The sequence below is a fragment of the Mercenaria mercenaria genome, chromosome 9 (assembly GCF_021730395.1).
Source record: "Mercenaria mercenaria strain notata chromosome 9, MADL_Memer_1, whole genome shotgun sequence".
NCBI classification, from domain to species: Eukaryota; Metazoa; Mollusca; class Bivalvia; order Venerida; family Veneridae; genus Mercenaria; species Mercenaria mercenaria.
This window is the reverse complement of record NC_069369.1, coordinates 38,427,535-38,446,240: the sequence shown is the minus strand read 5'-3', so window position 1 is coordinate 38,446,240 and position 18,706 is coordinate 38,427,535. Positions and strand designations below refer to the sequence as shown.

Sequence of the window (18,706 nt, the reverse complement as noted above, 5' to 3'; positions counted from 1 at the left end):
TGTCCAATATAATTGTCCATATGTAATGAAACCTTCTTTTATCCATAGCCATGATGCTTGAAGTGATGGTGGACCATAGATACCACACTGCTCCTCTTCCAACAGCAGTACTGTACTTTTCATACACTAGGTAGAAAATCTGAGAGCCTTAAAAACAAGAACAGTTTATGAGAAATGTATTAAAGTCCTCATCAAAATGGAGTGAATCAACACTGACCAAAACAGTCCATCATTTCTTATAGATGCTTGACAACAACATGCATTTATCAAAATTTAATTGAATTCCAATTTTCAGTGCTTATTATACAGCATCTTTATTATAAAGCAATGCAGTATTTTCAATCTCATTTCAGGGATTTACAAAAAGTTCAGTGAAAAAAACAAGCAAAGAAATCAATAGTAAAATCAAGTCTTAACAAAACACAAATTCCTTTAGATAATTTCACTTTTAAAATCAAATTTCTGTTATTTAGGTGTCACTGTAAATTCCAATGTAAAATGTGCACTGTAGGCTTGTAGCTTTTATTTATAGAGTCATGGTTGTTTCGAAGACTGTGGAATTTAATTTAGTGATACTGCAGTATATGGAATTTCATAGTTAAAATTGATATTGAAACAAAAATGCATTTGAGGATACTGACACTGATATGAATGTAAACACCAACTTTAGATATTATACCTGCATGAGAATTCACAGCAACTCCACTTGTTGAGCATAGTATGTGTACAGTACTTGTTGAACATAGTCAAAACTGCAGTGAACCTTTATATCTCTTACTGCTGGAGGTTGTCCTGAAAAATATAAACAAAGAATTTTTCATTTATTTAGTAGCCTACCGGTATGCTGTCTGTCAGTACTGGCAGTAGTGAGAATGAAAAAAAAGTAGTTTTTATTGTAAATTGCAAGTAGAACTTTTTAGAAATTTTCAGGAGGTCTATTTTAGTTGCTATTACAACTTTAAGTGACAATTTAAAACACCACTTTTCCTATGTTATTGTACGTTTCTTTTCCAATTGTAATAGATTCTACTGTACTGTATGTGCATAATGACCATGTAATTATTCACCAGTTCACATCTGTGACAGTTAAAAATGTACAATATTCCTGTTTATTTACAGTTTATAGATAGAAAACGTCATACAGAATGTACTTAATATAGTAGATGCCTGACTGTCTTGGCTACAAGTATATTCTGCCATCATGAAAAATTACAAATATACAGAAAAAAAATATTAAAAGTACTTGACAGCAGACAGTCAAATCGAAATGTCAACACGGCCATTTTTCGCTGCCAAGTTGTATCTTTGATACATCAACAAAAGAAGCGGTCTGTCCCACAGGTAGCAGTATCGTAGACCTAAAAAAAAAAAACCATCCAACACCATCAAAAAATTTTTTTCTATAATTTACTATTTCCTCTACAAGGTTTTTTTCCTATCTCAGGACGCGGAACATCACTGAGGTGACTTTTGGTTTATATTTATTCCATCGATTCTGGCGTATAAATTCACCATTACGCAAGCAATATACCATTTAAACAAGTAATCGAATAATATATAAGCTTTGGTATTGAAAGCAATTACTTTTGTGACATTTATAACATATTATTATTTGTTCCACCTTGTTTTCACTTAAACGGTCGCTAAAAATTGTCTCTTGTCCGCCATGTTCTTTTTCCGAAAGGTCGATGACATTCGAAATGTTCCGAGTCAATTTTGTAACGGCGGTTTTCATTGGCTGTAGTAAATGCACTAGATACTGACCCCTGACCTTATATTTAATTGCGCGTGTAAAATGTAAACAAAGTCACGCCGTTTATTATCCTTTCAATTGAGTGATTTTTCAGTTTATTTAGCGACTTCTGTTACGAATTTCACAAACAGACAGTTGATATTGAACCTGGTATTTTTTCATAACCCCTGTTTTCTTCCGAAATGTGCGATGATTTATTTTTGGTACCATATATCACTGTATATTGTGCATGTAAACAGTAAAATTTGATCTGCAAAAATGCTAAACAAACTGCAGGAAGAGGCAGTTAATCTGGCGATAACAGGCCACAATCTGTTCATAAATGGGCCAGCAGGTACAGGCAAAACCTATACTATTAAAGAAGTTTATCATCGACTAACTGCGTTGGGTAAATCTGTTGCCATTACCTGCACAACTGGCATAGCATGTACCAACTTTGATAATGCCTGCACCTTACACAGCTGGAGCGGCATTAATGATGGGCGCTACAGTTCTGATGAAATTGTGAATATACTGCTGTCAAATGAAGGCGCATTGCATCGCATCAGATCAACAGACGTGCTTATATTGATGAAGAAACTATGTTAAGCAAGAAACTGTTTGAGCAACTTGTATCTATAGTTACTCAGTTAAGAGATGTTAGTAAGTTTTTAGGTGGGCTACAGTTATGTTTCTGGAGATTTTTTTCAGCTTTCACCAGTGCCCAATAAAATGTATAATGACAATGGAGAATATTGTTTTTTTAGCCCAACTTTTATGAAACTGCATAAACTAACTTTAGTGGAAGTTGTTCGTCAAACAGATCCAGTCATAATAAGTGCAATTCAAAAAGTGTCAGTTGGGGAAACATTGACAAGAAACAATTGATTACATAAAAAGTCTAGAAAGGCCTCTCAAAACTTCACAGGACAGTACAAAGTTGTATTCAACAAATGATTTGGTGAAGAGTTATAATAGGTCAAGGATTGAACAACAATCAGGGACATTAAAGGAATATTTGTCAGTGGACACTGGAGAAAGCAAATATCTCCATGAGATGAACGGCACCAAAAAAATTATGGCTGAAAGAAAACTGTCCAGTTGTTCTTATAAGAAACCTTTCAGATAAGCTGTTTAATGGACTTCAAGTTATGTTACTAGCTTTTCTGCAGAGGGACCACAAGTTTACTTTCCAACTCTGAAAAGCACATCCACAATTGGAAAGTAACTTTTTCAGGTATGATAACCTTTTTTTCTGTTACACTCTTAATTGGCTGTACAATGTAACAATGTAATATCACATTGTACAATGTAATATCACATATATCCCAGTACACACATAAAACATAATATAATTTTAATAACAATGTAATACAAATGTATCTACAGTAATACATATATATATTTCATATGTAACATTGCATATATTAACTAACAGTACAAAAAATCTACCTTCCTATATTCATTTTTGATAGAAATGCAAATATACTCTTTTCTATCAAATATTAATTAGAGAGTGAGGGAATGAACTGAAGTTTATCAGGCTTGTTTTTACTGGAGATTGAAGCAGGATCCACAGACATGTAGTGAGCCATGTTAACCATGAGACTGTTGAGCCAAGTAAAATACCATAAATAAAAAGCAGACTAATTGTTCATAATTATTCACAACTCCTGTCTAGTTTTATAAATCTTAGTTTAATTCATATTTAAATGGCTGACTGACATTAGATATGTTGTCAGTGTAGAAGAAACAGAATAATTAGCCTTGCTTGGCTTTCCTCTTTTTGCATTGCGAGATCCAGCAGAGAGGGATGGGCCCTATACTTTTATACTTTATATTTTCAAGTTATATGGCAAATCTCAGAAAATCTCACTGAACATGAATGTGTATATCTTGACACCTCCCCCCGCCTTTGGGATCCGCCCTTGTTTTATGCTAAAGGTTTTAATAATATGTGACGTTAAAGAATTCTGTTTCGGTTTTTTTTTTTCAGTATTCAGCCCAACACAGAACAGGGTGCTAGCCAAAAGGAACAAGTTCCGTTGTTGTTGGCGTATGCACTAACAGTTCATAAAGCCCAAGGAATGACTTTAGACAGGTTTGTAGTTTTAGAAACTTTTGATATGTTTTTAATGCTTGAAATGGCTTTTACACCTGTCTCCTGGGCAGCCTTGTACATTGTACACAGGGAATATAAACTTGTGTCACATCTGTTGACAGCAGACTTTGTACATGCTATAAAATAGGAAATAGGTGGTAGACTGTTACTTTAAACTTGGAGACCAAATACAATATTATATGAGCCATGCCATGGGAAAACCAACATAGTGGGTGTGTGACCAGCGTGGATCCAGACCAGCCTGCGCATCCGCGCAGTCTGGTCAGGATCCATGCTGTTCGCTTTCAAAACCTATAGTTAATAGAGAAGCTATTAGCGAACAGCATGGATCCTGACCAGACTGCGTGGATGCGCAGGCTGGTCCGGATCCATGCTGGTCGCAAAGCCACTATGTTGGTTTTCACATGGCATGGCTCATATATTAATACCGTAATCTACTCACCCATAAGTTGAAAACTCATTTCGAGGACCACTAAATCTTGTAACCTACACTCAGAATAATTAAGTGTTAAATCTTTGTTCAATGTCTGTGTATCCTTATGAGGTCCATGCAGGTCTTTTTAGAACCTACAGTTGAAGCACATTATCATTTGTTTGAAAATGTAAGTTGCTTACCATTGTTTGTTGCTGTTGTTTATTTAATCAGGGTTGAAGTAGACTGCCAGCAGATGTTCAGACCAGGGCAACTTGGTGTTGCAATGGGAAGAGTTCGAAGCAGTGATGGATTGCGTGTGATTAATTTTACACCAAAAGTGTGCATTCCTCAACCAGATGAAATCAAGGGCTACTTGACAATGCCATATGTAAACCTGCTGATGATATTCAACTGTTGTACAAACATATCAGGGTGAGTTGCAATAAACTGTTAGGTAAACTAATAACCTGAATTACATTCTGATAACCTTTAAACGAGTATATTCCTTAGAGCTTGATGAATCTGGCAGTGGGCGTTTAACTCTGGCATTACATGTAGATGTGAATGATAACTGAGGTGATTTTATTGTCATATTACCAGCATTGCTTTTTGTGACACAAGATTTTGACCTAGAATAATAGAGTTTAAGTTTCTTCTATACTGCAAAGCTGTGGGATTTGCATTTGCTCCATTGAATGTAGCCCGATGCTGACAAAAGTGATTTCAATAATGTCAGAATTTATCATAGCAGGAATAATCCTGGTGTCTTTTCTTAACAACAGTAGTTTACAAAGTTCACAAAAACCAATAAGGCAGGACTTAATATCCTCAATACACTGGCTTGAAAGCAGCATTTTGTTTTTTCTCTTTTCATTTTTAACACAGTCCGACCAGTTATCAAACCATTCACTTATTTCTAATAGGTCCTTTAATCTATTGTCATCTGCTGAAAGCACAGCGACTTGTCCTGAAAGTTGCTATCATTTTGGAAGTTCTTTCAGTATCTCATGGCCCCGTCTAAAGCACTAGAGTTTGACAGAGTGCCTCTATAAATCAACATTAAATTTAACATTTCAGAGTTTAACACATCTTCAGCCAACTATTTCGCATTTGGATTGTGAGCTTGGAAACAGATGCTCATTGTTAGCTTGTTGTGAATCTGAAGTGCATTAGACCTGTCCCACTGGAAGGCATTTATCCACATTTGCCACTGTATCATGGAACCATCAGGGAGAGTCAGAAGTCTTGTAGAAGATTTAGTTATTCCACTTTTTAATATGTTATTTCTCACTTTTTTATAACATGAGAAAGGATCCTAATAAACACTAACTTGGATCATATAGAGATGGATTTTCACATATCATGGAAGATGGGTTTTTGCCTAGGTTCATCTTCATAAATGTTCTGTTTGTTTGTGCCCACCATCGAGACTAACATATCTTGCTGTGAAGCCATACATTTTAAGCCAGCTGACTGCCTCCCAGAAAAGCCTGTGTAAGTCATATGCTTGTACATTTGTCGATACAAAGTGAGCAAATGGAAATCTAAAACCAGATATTCCCAAAAAAATGAACTGTAAAATATGAGTACCAAGTGAATTTTCTTGATGTCCCTTTCTCAGTGTAGCACACATGTTCCCTTCCTCTCCCACATCCTCAAACCCTACTAATTCTATAATGTCCCCATTGTTTGCCACTTCTATATTTTGCTGGATTGCCATCTCATCGATGACAATCCCATCCACCATTGCTTGTTCTGGCAACTCAAGACGCCGTGCTTCTGCATGCATCCACCTGAAATTATAAATGCTTACATTAACCTTTAGCCTGCTAGCGGCAAGTGATGCTGCCTTTGCGACCAGTGCAGACCAAGATCAGCCTGCACATCCATGCAGGCTGATCATGATCTACACTGTTTGCTATTCAGTCAGAAAATTTTCAGTGAACACTTCTTCAAATAATAAATGGTATTGCCCAAATTGAATGACGGATCAGTCCATTTTAGAAATTTAGCAGGCTAAAGGTTAAGCAAAACAGATTATGAAAATGAAAATGCACTGATTTTTTTTTCTGTTATTCAATACTTTTTTGTAATGTTTTTTTTTTCTTTTTAAACTTCACAGGCACATTAGTGTTAATGGATAGATGACCTATTCATCTGGGTTCACTAGGTTAAAGGTCATAGTCATCAAACCGACTAGAGATTGCTTTTAATAAAAGCATAAGTCTCCCCATACCATTTCTTTTGTATGACATGCTGAATGGATAAGCATTATCTGGGCAAAGTACAAAGAGGTGACTTGTTAAATTGAAAAGAATTTTTGTAGGCAAAAAATATTGCAGTGAAAATTGTTTTTTATGAAAGTGAATGGAACGAAACAAAATCAATATAATTGAGCCGTGCCATGAGAAAACCAACATAGTGGGTTTGCGACCAGCATGGATCCAGAACAGCCTGCACATCCGTGCAGTCTGGTCAGGATCCATTCGTTCGCTTTCAAAGACATTGTTATTAGAGAAACCATTAGCGACCAGCACGGATCCTGACCAGACTGCGCGGATGCGCATGCTGGTCTGGATCCATGCTGGTCCAAAACCCACTATGTTGGTTTTCTCATGGCATGGCTCATATCTCCCTGCATATGGAGATACATACTGAATAACATAGTAAAATTAGGAATTTAGCACAGGAGCCTGAAATTCTATTTTAGAATGCTCCAAAATGGCTAAATATAAAACTGACCTCAGTTTCATATTTAGCCATTTTGGAGCATTATAGATAGAATTTCAGGCTTCTGTGTATTCAGTTAAATCAGACGCACATAACTAAAGCCCTATTCTCTGATTATAGTAATATAATTACCTGAAAATCTCATCATGAAAGCCAACATTGTGTTTCACTTTGTTTTTGTATGTAAGTAAAAATGAAGGTGATGGCAATACTAGCAGCTTGCTGTTTCTTATTTGCCTGTAAACTACTGGGCTCCTTGTGTAGATTTGTAAACAAGAATTCATCACTTCCTTGCTCCACCGGCGTCCTTTTGGATGAACTCCAACATTGTGGAATTGGCTCAATAATAACTCTATTAGGTTGTCTGGTGCATTTGGAATTAATTGTTTAATATAAGTCTTTGTAATTAAGGATTTCTGTCCTTGATCTTGCTTGCCAGAACTAGTACAGTTTTCTTTATTAGCTTCAGAGGTTTTCAATTTATTTGTCATCCGTTGACATGTGAGGCATGTCTGAGAAACAGCATTAAATTTCACAACACGTGAACACATTACAGATCTCAGGCGCCTAGAACTAATTCCAGTAGTCTTGTCACTAAATTGTTCAAGAATGTGAAATCTAGTGCAGACAGTATTTGTAGTAACAGGTACCCCAATGCATAGTCGGATCTTTTCAACACATTTAAATGTACAAGAAATACCATCCTTTGTGCTAGGAAATGTAGTGTCAATTCCAATTGACTGTAAATCCACAGTTTTATTGGCTATGCTAACACTGAAGGTATTATCACAGTTAAGCTGTATTGTTTTTACTACACCATTGCCATTTGATAAATAGTTTGTTTCAAGCTTACAGCACACCGAGTCATTATTCAGCTTTTCAGTTAAACAGTCAGTAGGCAAAAGTTCCATTAATGTTTCTAAATCAAGTGGAAGTTCCCGCTTGAAGCTCAGGTGGTTCAGAGGTTTAATGTTAATGCCATCATATATTGTGGATACAGTCTTATCCTTACACTTAACTTTCCGTCTAGTGACATGAGGGAATAAAACCTGGATTGTTTCTGTGAATTCTCTTAGTGTGCAACAAGGATCCAGCCCCTTATCTTTTGTCTCCAAAATTTAAAAAACAAATACATGAAACAGGGTTGTTAATCATTACTTGCAAAAATAATGCATTAATTTAGCATCACTTAAGGGAAAAATTGGCATTAAGTTAGCCTTAGCATTACACATAATTTCAAAATAATGCATTAACCCTTAGCCTGCTGGCGGCAAGTGATTCTGCCTTTGGCGACCAGTGCAGACCAAGATCAGCCTGCACATCCGTGCGTCTGATCATGGTCTGCACTGTTCGCTATTCAGTCAGTAAATTTTCAGTGAACACCCCTTCAAATGATAAATGGCACTGCCCAAATTGAATGAAAGACCAGTCCCATTTTAGAAATTTAGCAGCTAAGGGTTAAATTAGCATTACATAGGGGTGCATTAGCATTATAGAGGCATTAAAGATAACAATAGATCATGTTTCATATTTTTGTTAATATAACAAATTATGTCAAACTATATTCAACCACTTAAGCTTATTATTTGTAAGCTTGCAGCTGGGCCCAGCTTCAGTATCTATTTTTGTTACAGAAGTTGTGCAAATATTTTTTAAATAGTGTTTTTCCCAATTAAATTGCCCATATGAATGTTTACCAAGAAGAAAACAACTTCATATTTACACTGAACATAATTGGCTATTATACACTTAGACTGGTTCATAAAATTTATAATAGAATATTAATCTATTAGAAACTGCTTTAGCCCTCTACAGACGGTAGGTTTTTGTTGTACAACACTAATTATCTCAAAGATGTACAATTTTTCACATACAGACAGTATTTCATTCCCATATAAATAACAGAGATTTACCTAGTAAACATAGTGCATCAAGACTGTACTGAAAAGCATGTAACCATTTATAATAAAAAATAATATTCACCTTTTTATGTCCCATGAATTTGATTACGCATGACACAAATGAGCCACGCCATGAGAAAACCAACATAGTGGCTTTGCGACCAGCATGGATGCAGACCAGCCTGTGCATCCGCGCAGTCTGGTCAGGATCAATGATGTTTGCTTTCAAAGTCTATTGCAATTAGAGAAACCGTTAGCGAACATCATGGACCAGACTGTGCGGATACTGGTCGGAAACGCACTATGTTGGTTTTCTCATGACGCGGCTCAAATCATTTAACTTTTCAGTGTCATCCTTCTCCATTATGCTTCTATTTACAACAAAAACCTACCGTCTGTAGAGGGCTTTACCAGTACAAATAACAGTGTTTTTTTTCTCCAGTGATTGAGAAAAATAATGCCCCATTAATGCTAAGCATTAGCGTTAGCATTACCAACCTTGGCATTAAATTAGCATTTTTTTCATGCTAAAACTTGTGGCATTAATCATTACTTAGTTGAGTTACTACTAATTTATTTTAGCTTGATTGTGAAGAAAGCTTGAAGCTTATTGAGTCGCTTTCAAGTCAACTTCCTGGAAAACTAGTACTGGTGTCTTATGAGAAGTTATGCTTGTGACCCAAGTGGGATTTGAACCAGCAACGTCTGGACTGAGCGGCCGACACCTTATCCCCTACATACACCGCACTCCTTACTTGGCATTATTGAAAAATAATATAGCATTAAGCATTAGCGTTACCACAACACTGACAAGAAATGGCAAAAAGCCTACCGTAATTACTCAGCCATAAGTCGAAATATCATTTGAAAGGTTTGTTAAATATTATAAATTTATATGTGCTTTTTATGTAAAAGCCATGGCAAATTTTGAAAAAAAAATAAATAATAAATGTAGCTGAAAAGAGTAGTCGACTTATGGCCAAGTATTTACCGTAATAACCTAATCAATGAGTGATGTGAAACATATTAAAGAAATATGTGTTACTGACATATTTCAGACATCCTGATGCGACAGTTAAGACATTCTGGTTTGGTGATGAAATGGAGTATGATGTACCAGTAACTGAGGAGGATTTGGAAGATGATTTCAATGATGTAATTGCATCTCTGAATTTTGTTGATGCTGATGAACAGCAGCAACTGCCTGAGGGCTTTGAGATTGAGAACATTCTTAAAGAATGTCTCACAAAAATACCAGTGACCGCAGTCCAAGAACGGGTCAATTTCATTACAAGAGACCTTTTATCAAACAATTTGCGGTACTGTAAAACATTTTGTTTGACACTGTTTGAAGCAATATCAAATATTATGAATGACCTAGAAGCTACACCAGGTACTGATATTAAAGCAGATAAGTTAACAGGGATTTACACTGAAATTCACAAATATCAGCTCGTGACAGTTATAGAGTTTCATGTTTACTCATGTTTGAAAAGTACCCCAATTTTTCAGGAGCTCATTCATACATATGTACAAAATTAACTGATGGTGTGAGGAAATTTCTTTTACATGAAAAAACAAAGCTATATAGGCACAAGGACAAACAAATTCATGAAAGAGTCATAACTAATGCATCAAAAGCCAGGATAAGGTATGTGGCTGGGTACTGTGTAAGCACATTAAATAAGCACTACACTGCAAGTTACAGGTCGAACATGTTTTCTTCAAGTGCTACCGGCCAACAGAATTACTTTGATTCAAAAGAGAAGATTTCAATTTTGAACTCAATGAAGGAAGAGGAGCAATATTTGAAAATGTTTTCCAGTGATAAAGATTCTTTGGCAGATATTGACAGAAGGCAGTATATGACAAGGGGACTAGTTAATGTGTCAGATGAGATGTTTGAATTTTCCTTGAAATTGTGCAGTAAATGCTTAGAATTGCTAGTTGACAAAAATTTGAATGTTCATGGTCAGTTTATTTTTAGATATTGCCATGACAGACTTCTGAAGTCTGAACAATTATTAGCAGATTTTGTCAGTGTTGTAACAAAGAATTTGTTAACAGATGATTTGGGGACTGTTCTTGATTGTGAAGATGAAGTACTAGTAAGGGAAGTTCTCCATTCAACAGTGAACAAAGTTCATAATATCCACTCAGTCTTCAGTGATCTCACTAACAAGTTTTTAATGGTAATGTTCAACCAGTTCAGAAAAGATTTATTGCACTCCTTCTCTGTAGCCAAGACCATGGCACATAGAAAACAAATTATGATAAGACAGCAAAAACAGCAAACCACTGAAAAGTCTCTATCTTTCAAGAAAATAGTGGAGGATAAAACTGAAAGGAAGGAAATGTCACATTCACTTCTCAGAGGATTGATAATGAGTAATGTGAATGTTTAGAACAGATGAAAAGAAAGAGATTGAAAAACTTGGAAAAGCATATGGATAAGTGGTAAGCAAAATACCAAGAAATCTGCCCTCATTGAAATTGTCAAAAAGGCCATAATTGACTCCAGTCATATGCCACACTTCCAAGTATTGAAGAAGTGCCATCAACTTCACAGAAAACTTCATCAAAGAAGATTCTCTTCTGACCCTCAGCAGTCAACATCTCCTGCTGTAGAATGCATCTCAGAGGAGCCACAACCATCAACTTCATCAGCTGAACTCTTCTTACCAGATGAAGGTCTTGGGCCTTTAACACCATCAGTATCCCACCCAGTTCAATCGCCTTCACAAGAAAGTGTTTCATCCTCAATGATGATGTATGTGGTCATTGTCAAAAGAGGGTAAAGGAGGAATTCAGTGGATTCAGTGCAGTGCATGTTTAGTGTGGTACCACAGGAATTGTGCAGGCTTCGTTCCAAGAAACAGTGGGATAAATACCAAGATGAAGTGTTGATTTCTATTGCAACAGTGTATATAAATGTATAACAAATGAAAGCATTTTGCTGCTTTCATAAAATATTTGTGCCTTAGACTCAGTTTTCACAATGTCTGTTTGATATCTTGAAGTTAGCAGTACAGTAGTCAGTGTAGGATGGTGTTTTTTTTAGGTCTACGATACTGCTACCTGTGGTTTCCACAGGGGGAAGAACACATTATTGAATAGTGAACACATTATTGAATAGTGAACGTCTTTATCGAAAGTGCTTACAGTACTTTGATACCGTGGCCATATAACTTTTAATAAACTTTTATTATTCACAAAGATCATTATTTACCAAGTAACAAGTGCCATTTTAAAGTATTTTTGATTGAGTTTCAGAAGGCTGTGTGCTTTATTCTTCCGATTCTTCTAATTTGGCAAAGGTATCGAAAAAACTGCGCCTTGTAAACGGTTTTTGAAACTGTCGCCATTGTAAACATGTAATGGTTCCCACTTACCGTACTTGAACGCCAACTGGAAGTCGGGCACCATGACAGTGTACATGCTCAGCCAATGAAAACATTTGACACAAAATAATATTTCGATACGTCATTCGGTTCTCATTCGGAACATCGGAAACAATCATGGCGAACTGCATGCAAAAAAAATGAGACTGGAATAATATTTCTGAGTGAAGCATATACATGCAGTTAACTTACCAGTTTTCTTCCAGGTAATATTAATTATTTACTATTGACCTTTGATAGTTGCGCTTCTGAATGTTCCGACACTGACAGAAACTCTACATATCATCAGATATGTGTTTATTTTACTCGCTCGCCAGTCACCTCAGTGATGTCCCCGCGCACTGACTTTATATTTTATGGTATAATTCGTAAATAAACAGACCAAATTTGATGGGAATTATTTTGCAGATTTGTTATTTTACCGGTATATTTTATGATAAAAATAACTTCATATAGATGTCGCAGGGCATTTGTTGATTGTGACCCATTGAAAAATCGACCCTGAGATAGGAAAAAAACCTTGTAGAGGAAATAGTAAATTATAGAAAAAAAATTTTTGATGGTGTTGGATGGTTTTTTTTTTAGGTCTACGATACTGCTACCTGTGGTCTGTCCATTCTTTTTTACTTAAGTTACGAATAAATTTATGATGAAAATTAACACTTACCATAACAACCAATAAATCCGCCATGCACTTTAAATATCCGCGTATATTCAGAGCAATAACTGCATGTTTTCTCTGACCCAGTTTCACACATGTATACACCGTTAATGGCGTGTAGATTTCAAAGGGAAACAATTCGCTAATTCACTCATTATTTGTGGTATTTCACTACTAGTGCGATAACTAAATGTTGAAACGTTTAAATTTAAAAATCTTCGTCCGATATTATTGATTTTGACACTAATAGCTGTTGCTTTAAAAACAAATTAATGAAAACAAATATCTAATTAAGTGACGTCAACTTCAACGTCATTTTACCGATATCGAGGCGTGTGTCATTTGGGATAAAAATGTCATGGCGGAACATTAATTTAATGTTAAGAATGAAATTGATATTGGTTAAGCTTTCTTTAATTTTTGTACAGACATCCTTTATTTCTTCAGCATAAGTATTTCCTTGTATTGACCACTTTATTGTTTCTTTAAAGTTACCATTTCATTCCCATTTTAACTTATATTTTTAATAAAATAATAAATTGTTAAATAGATCTATATTGTTATCTATTTTAGCTCGTTTGATTTTTTCAAAAAAATCTATGAGGCATTAACTTAAATGTCGTCACTTGATCGTCGGCGTCGGCGTTGATTAAAATTTTGTTCAGGTCTACTTTTTTCTCTAAAACTATAAGGCTACAGTTTTGAAACCTTGTACACTTGTTTATCATTTTAGATGATTAGGTAGACTAAGAATCATAACTGTAACATACATTTTGTCAGAATTATTGCCCTTTTCGTACATAGAAAATCTGAATTTCTTGGTTAAAATTCTTGTTAGGTTCACTTCATTTGAATACTTTAAGAACACGAACTTTGAAACTGTGCACACTTGTTTATCGTCATAATATGAGTACATAGGACAAGAGCATTAAGTCTTATATGCATTTTGTCTGAATTATGACCAGTTATATATTTAGAATGTTTGAATTTCTTTTCATTTATTTCACTTCTCTTGATTTCAAAAGAGCTATACTGTTTATACTCTGTACACATGTTTATTATAAGTATATTAGTATGCAGGTCAAGTACCATAATTACTTGCATTTTATCAGAATAATCGGCCTTTTTAACTTAAAAATTTAGAATTTTGGGTTTTTTTGTTTAAGTTCAATTTTTCCTGAAAACTTACTGTAGCTTTGAAACCTGATACATATTTTGTCATCAATTAAGATGAGTAAGAAGGCCAAGAACAAAAACTCTTTTTTTATACATCTTGTCCAGTACTTAGAGAAGGGAATTTGCACTCGCATACGGTGCATTTTAGGGGCAGAGCGAAAGAGTATTTCTTACTATTTTGCGGGGTTTTGTCAATCACTGAATGGTAAAACGGTTAATTGATCAATCGTGTGATGTTCACGAGTTAAAAAAAAGTTTGACGGATGAGATCAAACAAGACTTTTTGTTGGTGAGAAGGGTTTTAGGATATCCTCGGTAAAGTTTTTAAACTGAAATATTATACTAGATGTAGACAAGAGCTGTCACTATTAGTGACAAATGCTCCCGAGTATTTATGCCAAACAATTTTATAACCCTTTTATCGATGGCAAAGTTATAGACAGGAAAAGAAACAGACAATTAACCTTTAACCACTTAGTGTGATCTTGATCTTAGAGCTAGGGGTCTGGATTTACACGGACGCACGGAGGCACGCAGACAATGCGATTTTATCATGCCTACCTTCGGGGACATATTAAAAATGGCCACCTAAATTGTCAATGAGAAAATAGCGCAGTTGTACTGTAAAGAAAAATAATAATACGGTGTGCTAGGTATTCGTAGCGATAACAGATACAAGGTAGTATCATTAGAAAGTGCGAGGTATTTCGTAATTATCTGATGTCCATTTGCTCCACGGTTGTGAGGGCATCGCCTTTGCTATTTGACGAATATCTGATACATTTTAGCGTCTGAAAAATCATGAAATAAACATGTACCTTGGCTAGAAGCTGGAATAAATTTAGGGATAATAGAACTATTTCTTAGAACATTAATTTGAGTGCACATCAAATGAAATAAAATAGATATACTTTTTAAATTCATGAAGCATTACGATGATTTAATTCTGATGATATTAATGTACTATAATTTACTAAATCATACTGAGGTTGAGATATGACAAGTAAACCAATCGAAAAACAAACTGTAAAAAACATAATTCGTGGAATTTATCAACGTTTCTGTCTTATAAGTGTGTAGTTATAAGCTATATGTATTTTATATAAGTAAGGTGTGTCACCATTTGTGATTTCGTGACCAGGACTTAAGAAAATTAGAGAACTTAAGTGTTCCTTAAAATGAATTTGAAAACCACTAGAGCTTTCTAAAAATGGTGTTATAAGAAATGATGTCAGTTTCTTAACGGTACAAAAACCAAACTGATTACCCGTTCGTCAGATTTCCCGCATCAATTTGACGTGAAATGAAAAACAAATTTGACCGCCGCACCTGGCGTATTATTTTGCGCTGGGTAGAACACAGTAAGAACGAAAAAAGAAAATTCCAAAGTTAAAACGCATCTTGCTTGTAAATGTTAGGAACATCGGAAGAACATATTCTGTGAAACAGCCGCCGATTCGACTACGTAGTCTCCCTACCGCTCAGAAAAAGTACCTGCCCAGGTATGTTTATTCGATTAAATTTTTGTAATATTCGAGATCGTTTTAAAATTCGGGCATAACAAAACGGCAGCCCTCTATGTCTTGTTGTCTGTCTCATGCTGAGATGACGAACGGCAACTATTCAAGCAACAGCTATTGATATTTCCCCGAGCAGCAATTTTACAGAGTTGTTTAGGGCTGCTGCGCTATACAGTTAGATGAATCTTTCCACAGATACAGTCGTGTAAAACCCGCCGGGGGCATGTGTGTTTCTCAAATGCAGGTTTTTGTTTTTAGCTCACCTGAGCCAAAGGCTCATGGTGAGCTTTTGTGACCGCTCAATGTCCGTCGTCAGTCGTGCGACGTGCGTCGTCAGTCGTGCGTCCGTCAACATTTTCTAAAAAATCTTCATCTTGAAAACCACTGGGCAGAATTACACCAAACTTCACAGGAATAATCTTTGGGTGGTCCCCTTTCAAAATTGTTCAAAGAATTTAATTCAATGCAGAACTCTGGTTGCCATGGCAGCCTAAAGGAAAAACTTTAAAAATCTTTTTGTCCAAAACTGCAAGGTGTAGAGCCTTCATAGCATGTGACATCATCTAATGATCCTCTATCAAGATTGTTCAAATTGTGGCCCTGGGGTGAAAAGAGGCCCTGCCCCGGGGTTCACAAGTTTTACATAGACTTATATAGTAAAAAACTTTAAAAATCTTCTTGTCTAAAACCACATGACCTTAGCCTTTGATATTTGGTATGTAGCCTTGCCTTGTGGACCTCTACCATAATTGTTCAAATTGTGCCCCTGAGGTGAAAAGAGGCCCTACCCCGGGGGGTCTCATGTTTTACATAGACTTACATAGGAAAAAAAACTTTAAAAATCTTCTTGCCTGAAACTGCAAGGCCTAGGCTTTTGATATTAAGTATGTTGCCTTTCCTAGTGTTTCTCTACCAAAATTGTTCAAATTATGTCCCTAAGGTCAAAAGAGGCCCTGCCCTGGGGATACCAAGTTTAACATAGACTTATATAGGAAAAAAAAATAAAGATCCTCTTGCCTGAAAGTTCAAGGCCTAGACATTTGATATTTTGTGTGTAGCATTGTCTGAGGGATCTCTAAAAATTTTTCAAATTATGCCCCTGGGTTGAAAAGAGTCCCGCCCCGGGGGTCATTTGTTATAATTATGAGTTAATGAAAGAAAAAAAATACTTCAAAAATTATCAGGTCATATTTCCAAGACTGTTTAATTATAATTAACTACATGATTCAAGCGATAAGGGATTACTTGACAGTGACCTTGACCTACTGACTTACTTTCTTGATTTTTAAGATACAGCATTGAAATTTGGATAACATGCACTGTTTTGCACACCAATCTTAAAACTGTCTTTCAGTGACCACGAATGTGACCTACTGACTTACTTTCTAATATTTTAGCATCAGTTTGTCATTTTAAACATGTGGCTCATATTACTCAGGTGAGCGATTCAGGGTCATCATGACCCTCTTGTTGTTGATTGTTGTAACATCCCCCATTTAGTTTGAGTGATATTGAAGATTATACATGATGATACATCATGAATTCTAGACACTTGCTTATATGTCACTCAAAAGTGTCAACATCTGTTTATTTACTTTGTTTAGTCAAAGAGCTGGATTTTCATTTGAATTCTGACAGTAAAACCCAGCATGCTTTCTTAGCACTGAATAGAACCACCTCAGATTAGCAGATTCAGTTGAGTGTTGTGTGATCTGCATTTGTAAATGATATATGTTGGTCCAACACTTCAAGGGTTAAGAGGTCAAATGTCACAAGCAAATAAAATTGTTATAGGTTAAGAAAATATCCTATACAAGTAATCCCTCTACCCCATTCCTAAATGCCAGACATCTTAATCCCCAATATACAGGATCCTGCCAGGTCTTGACTGATAGGAGTCCATAAAACCTCTGTAGACTTGACATGAAGTCTATATTAGAGGATCATAAATTTTATTGATATGTACAGATAATTGATTATTTCCTGTGTTTTGCATTTTAGTAATTGAAATGCAGCTTTTTAAAGAATATACACAAAATTATTTTAGTTGATAATATACTAATTGTAATTGCTCAGTCATGTTGAGTAATGTCCTGACCAGTTAAATAATAACTCTTACAGCAAAGCATTTCTGTGACACTCTTTTAGAAAACTCTCACCTTTATTTAATAAAAAATAGAATAGTTATTTAAAACTGAATTGGAGAAATGCCAAGTATTTTTCATTCAATTATTATCATCTCAGTCACTATGAAATGTGTTATATGAACTGAGTTATAAGAAAATTTATTAATGTCAGAAAACTCTTATTATAGTATAAGAACAGTGATTTTTGAATATATATTTCCCCGTGTGATGGCTAAATGCATTTTCGTTTATTTATATTAAAATTCAGCAATCAAGAGATATCATAGTTCAAAACACATTATTTATAATTTACAAAAAAATATGCCTGAATGCATATTCTTTTATTTTACGATAATAAAAATCCAGCAATAAAGAGATATTGTTGTAATAAAACTTGATTTATAAAAAAAAATATATACTATTGCATTTCATCACTGTTTTTTAGTCCTAATTTAATCAGGCTTTCGAAACTTGTTATAAAGCTGAAAACTGGTTTGCTATAAAGGTAAGAAATATCACATGCAATCTATGTACTGCAAAGTGGCTTATACAGTAGTTTATTATGATAAATAGAAGCTAGTCTATCAATGGTCCAGTCTTGTATATTGGTCCTTTCCGCCAATACGCAGACCTTTTCATATCCATAGGCCACATACCACGCATACCAGAATCAGTGTCTTTAAGTGTTATGAGATAGATAAGACATTTTAGATGATATATTTCTTGCTTTTTATTGTATGTATCAAACATGTTACTTTGTTGTTTTTCCGGTCTGTGAACAGAAACACGTTTGATTCGGTGTTAAACATGACACACTCTTTTTTTTCATCGCATTTCGCTCGCTTCAACAAAAGATGATTTTCTATTTTTCGCTCGCTAGCCCAAAATGTTTTTGAAAAAAAAAAATCCGAAGAACAAGACA

At 35.2% G+C, this 18,706-nt stretch overlaps 1 long non-coding RNA gene across 1 annotated transcript; it reads right to left on the bottom strand.

Annotated features, from left to right (window-relative positions):
- Positions 1-9: 9 nt before the first annotated feature.
- On the bottom strand, positions 10-13,405 carry LOC128559489 (uncharacterized). The gene is made up of 3 exons (XR_008372400.1): positions 12,969-13,405; positions 680-792; positions 10-147 (listed from the first exon to the last, which is right to left on the bottom strand). It is a non-coding gene; the product is annotated as an uncharacterized LOC128559489 (long non-coding RNA).
- Positions 13,406-18,706: the final 5,301 nt, after the last annotated feature.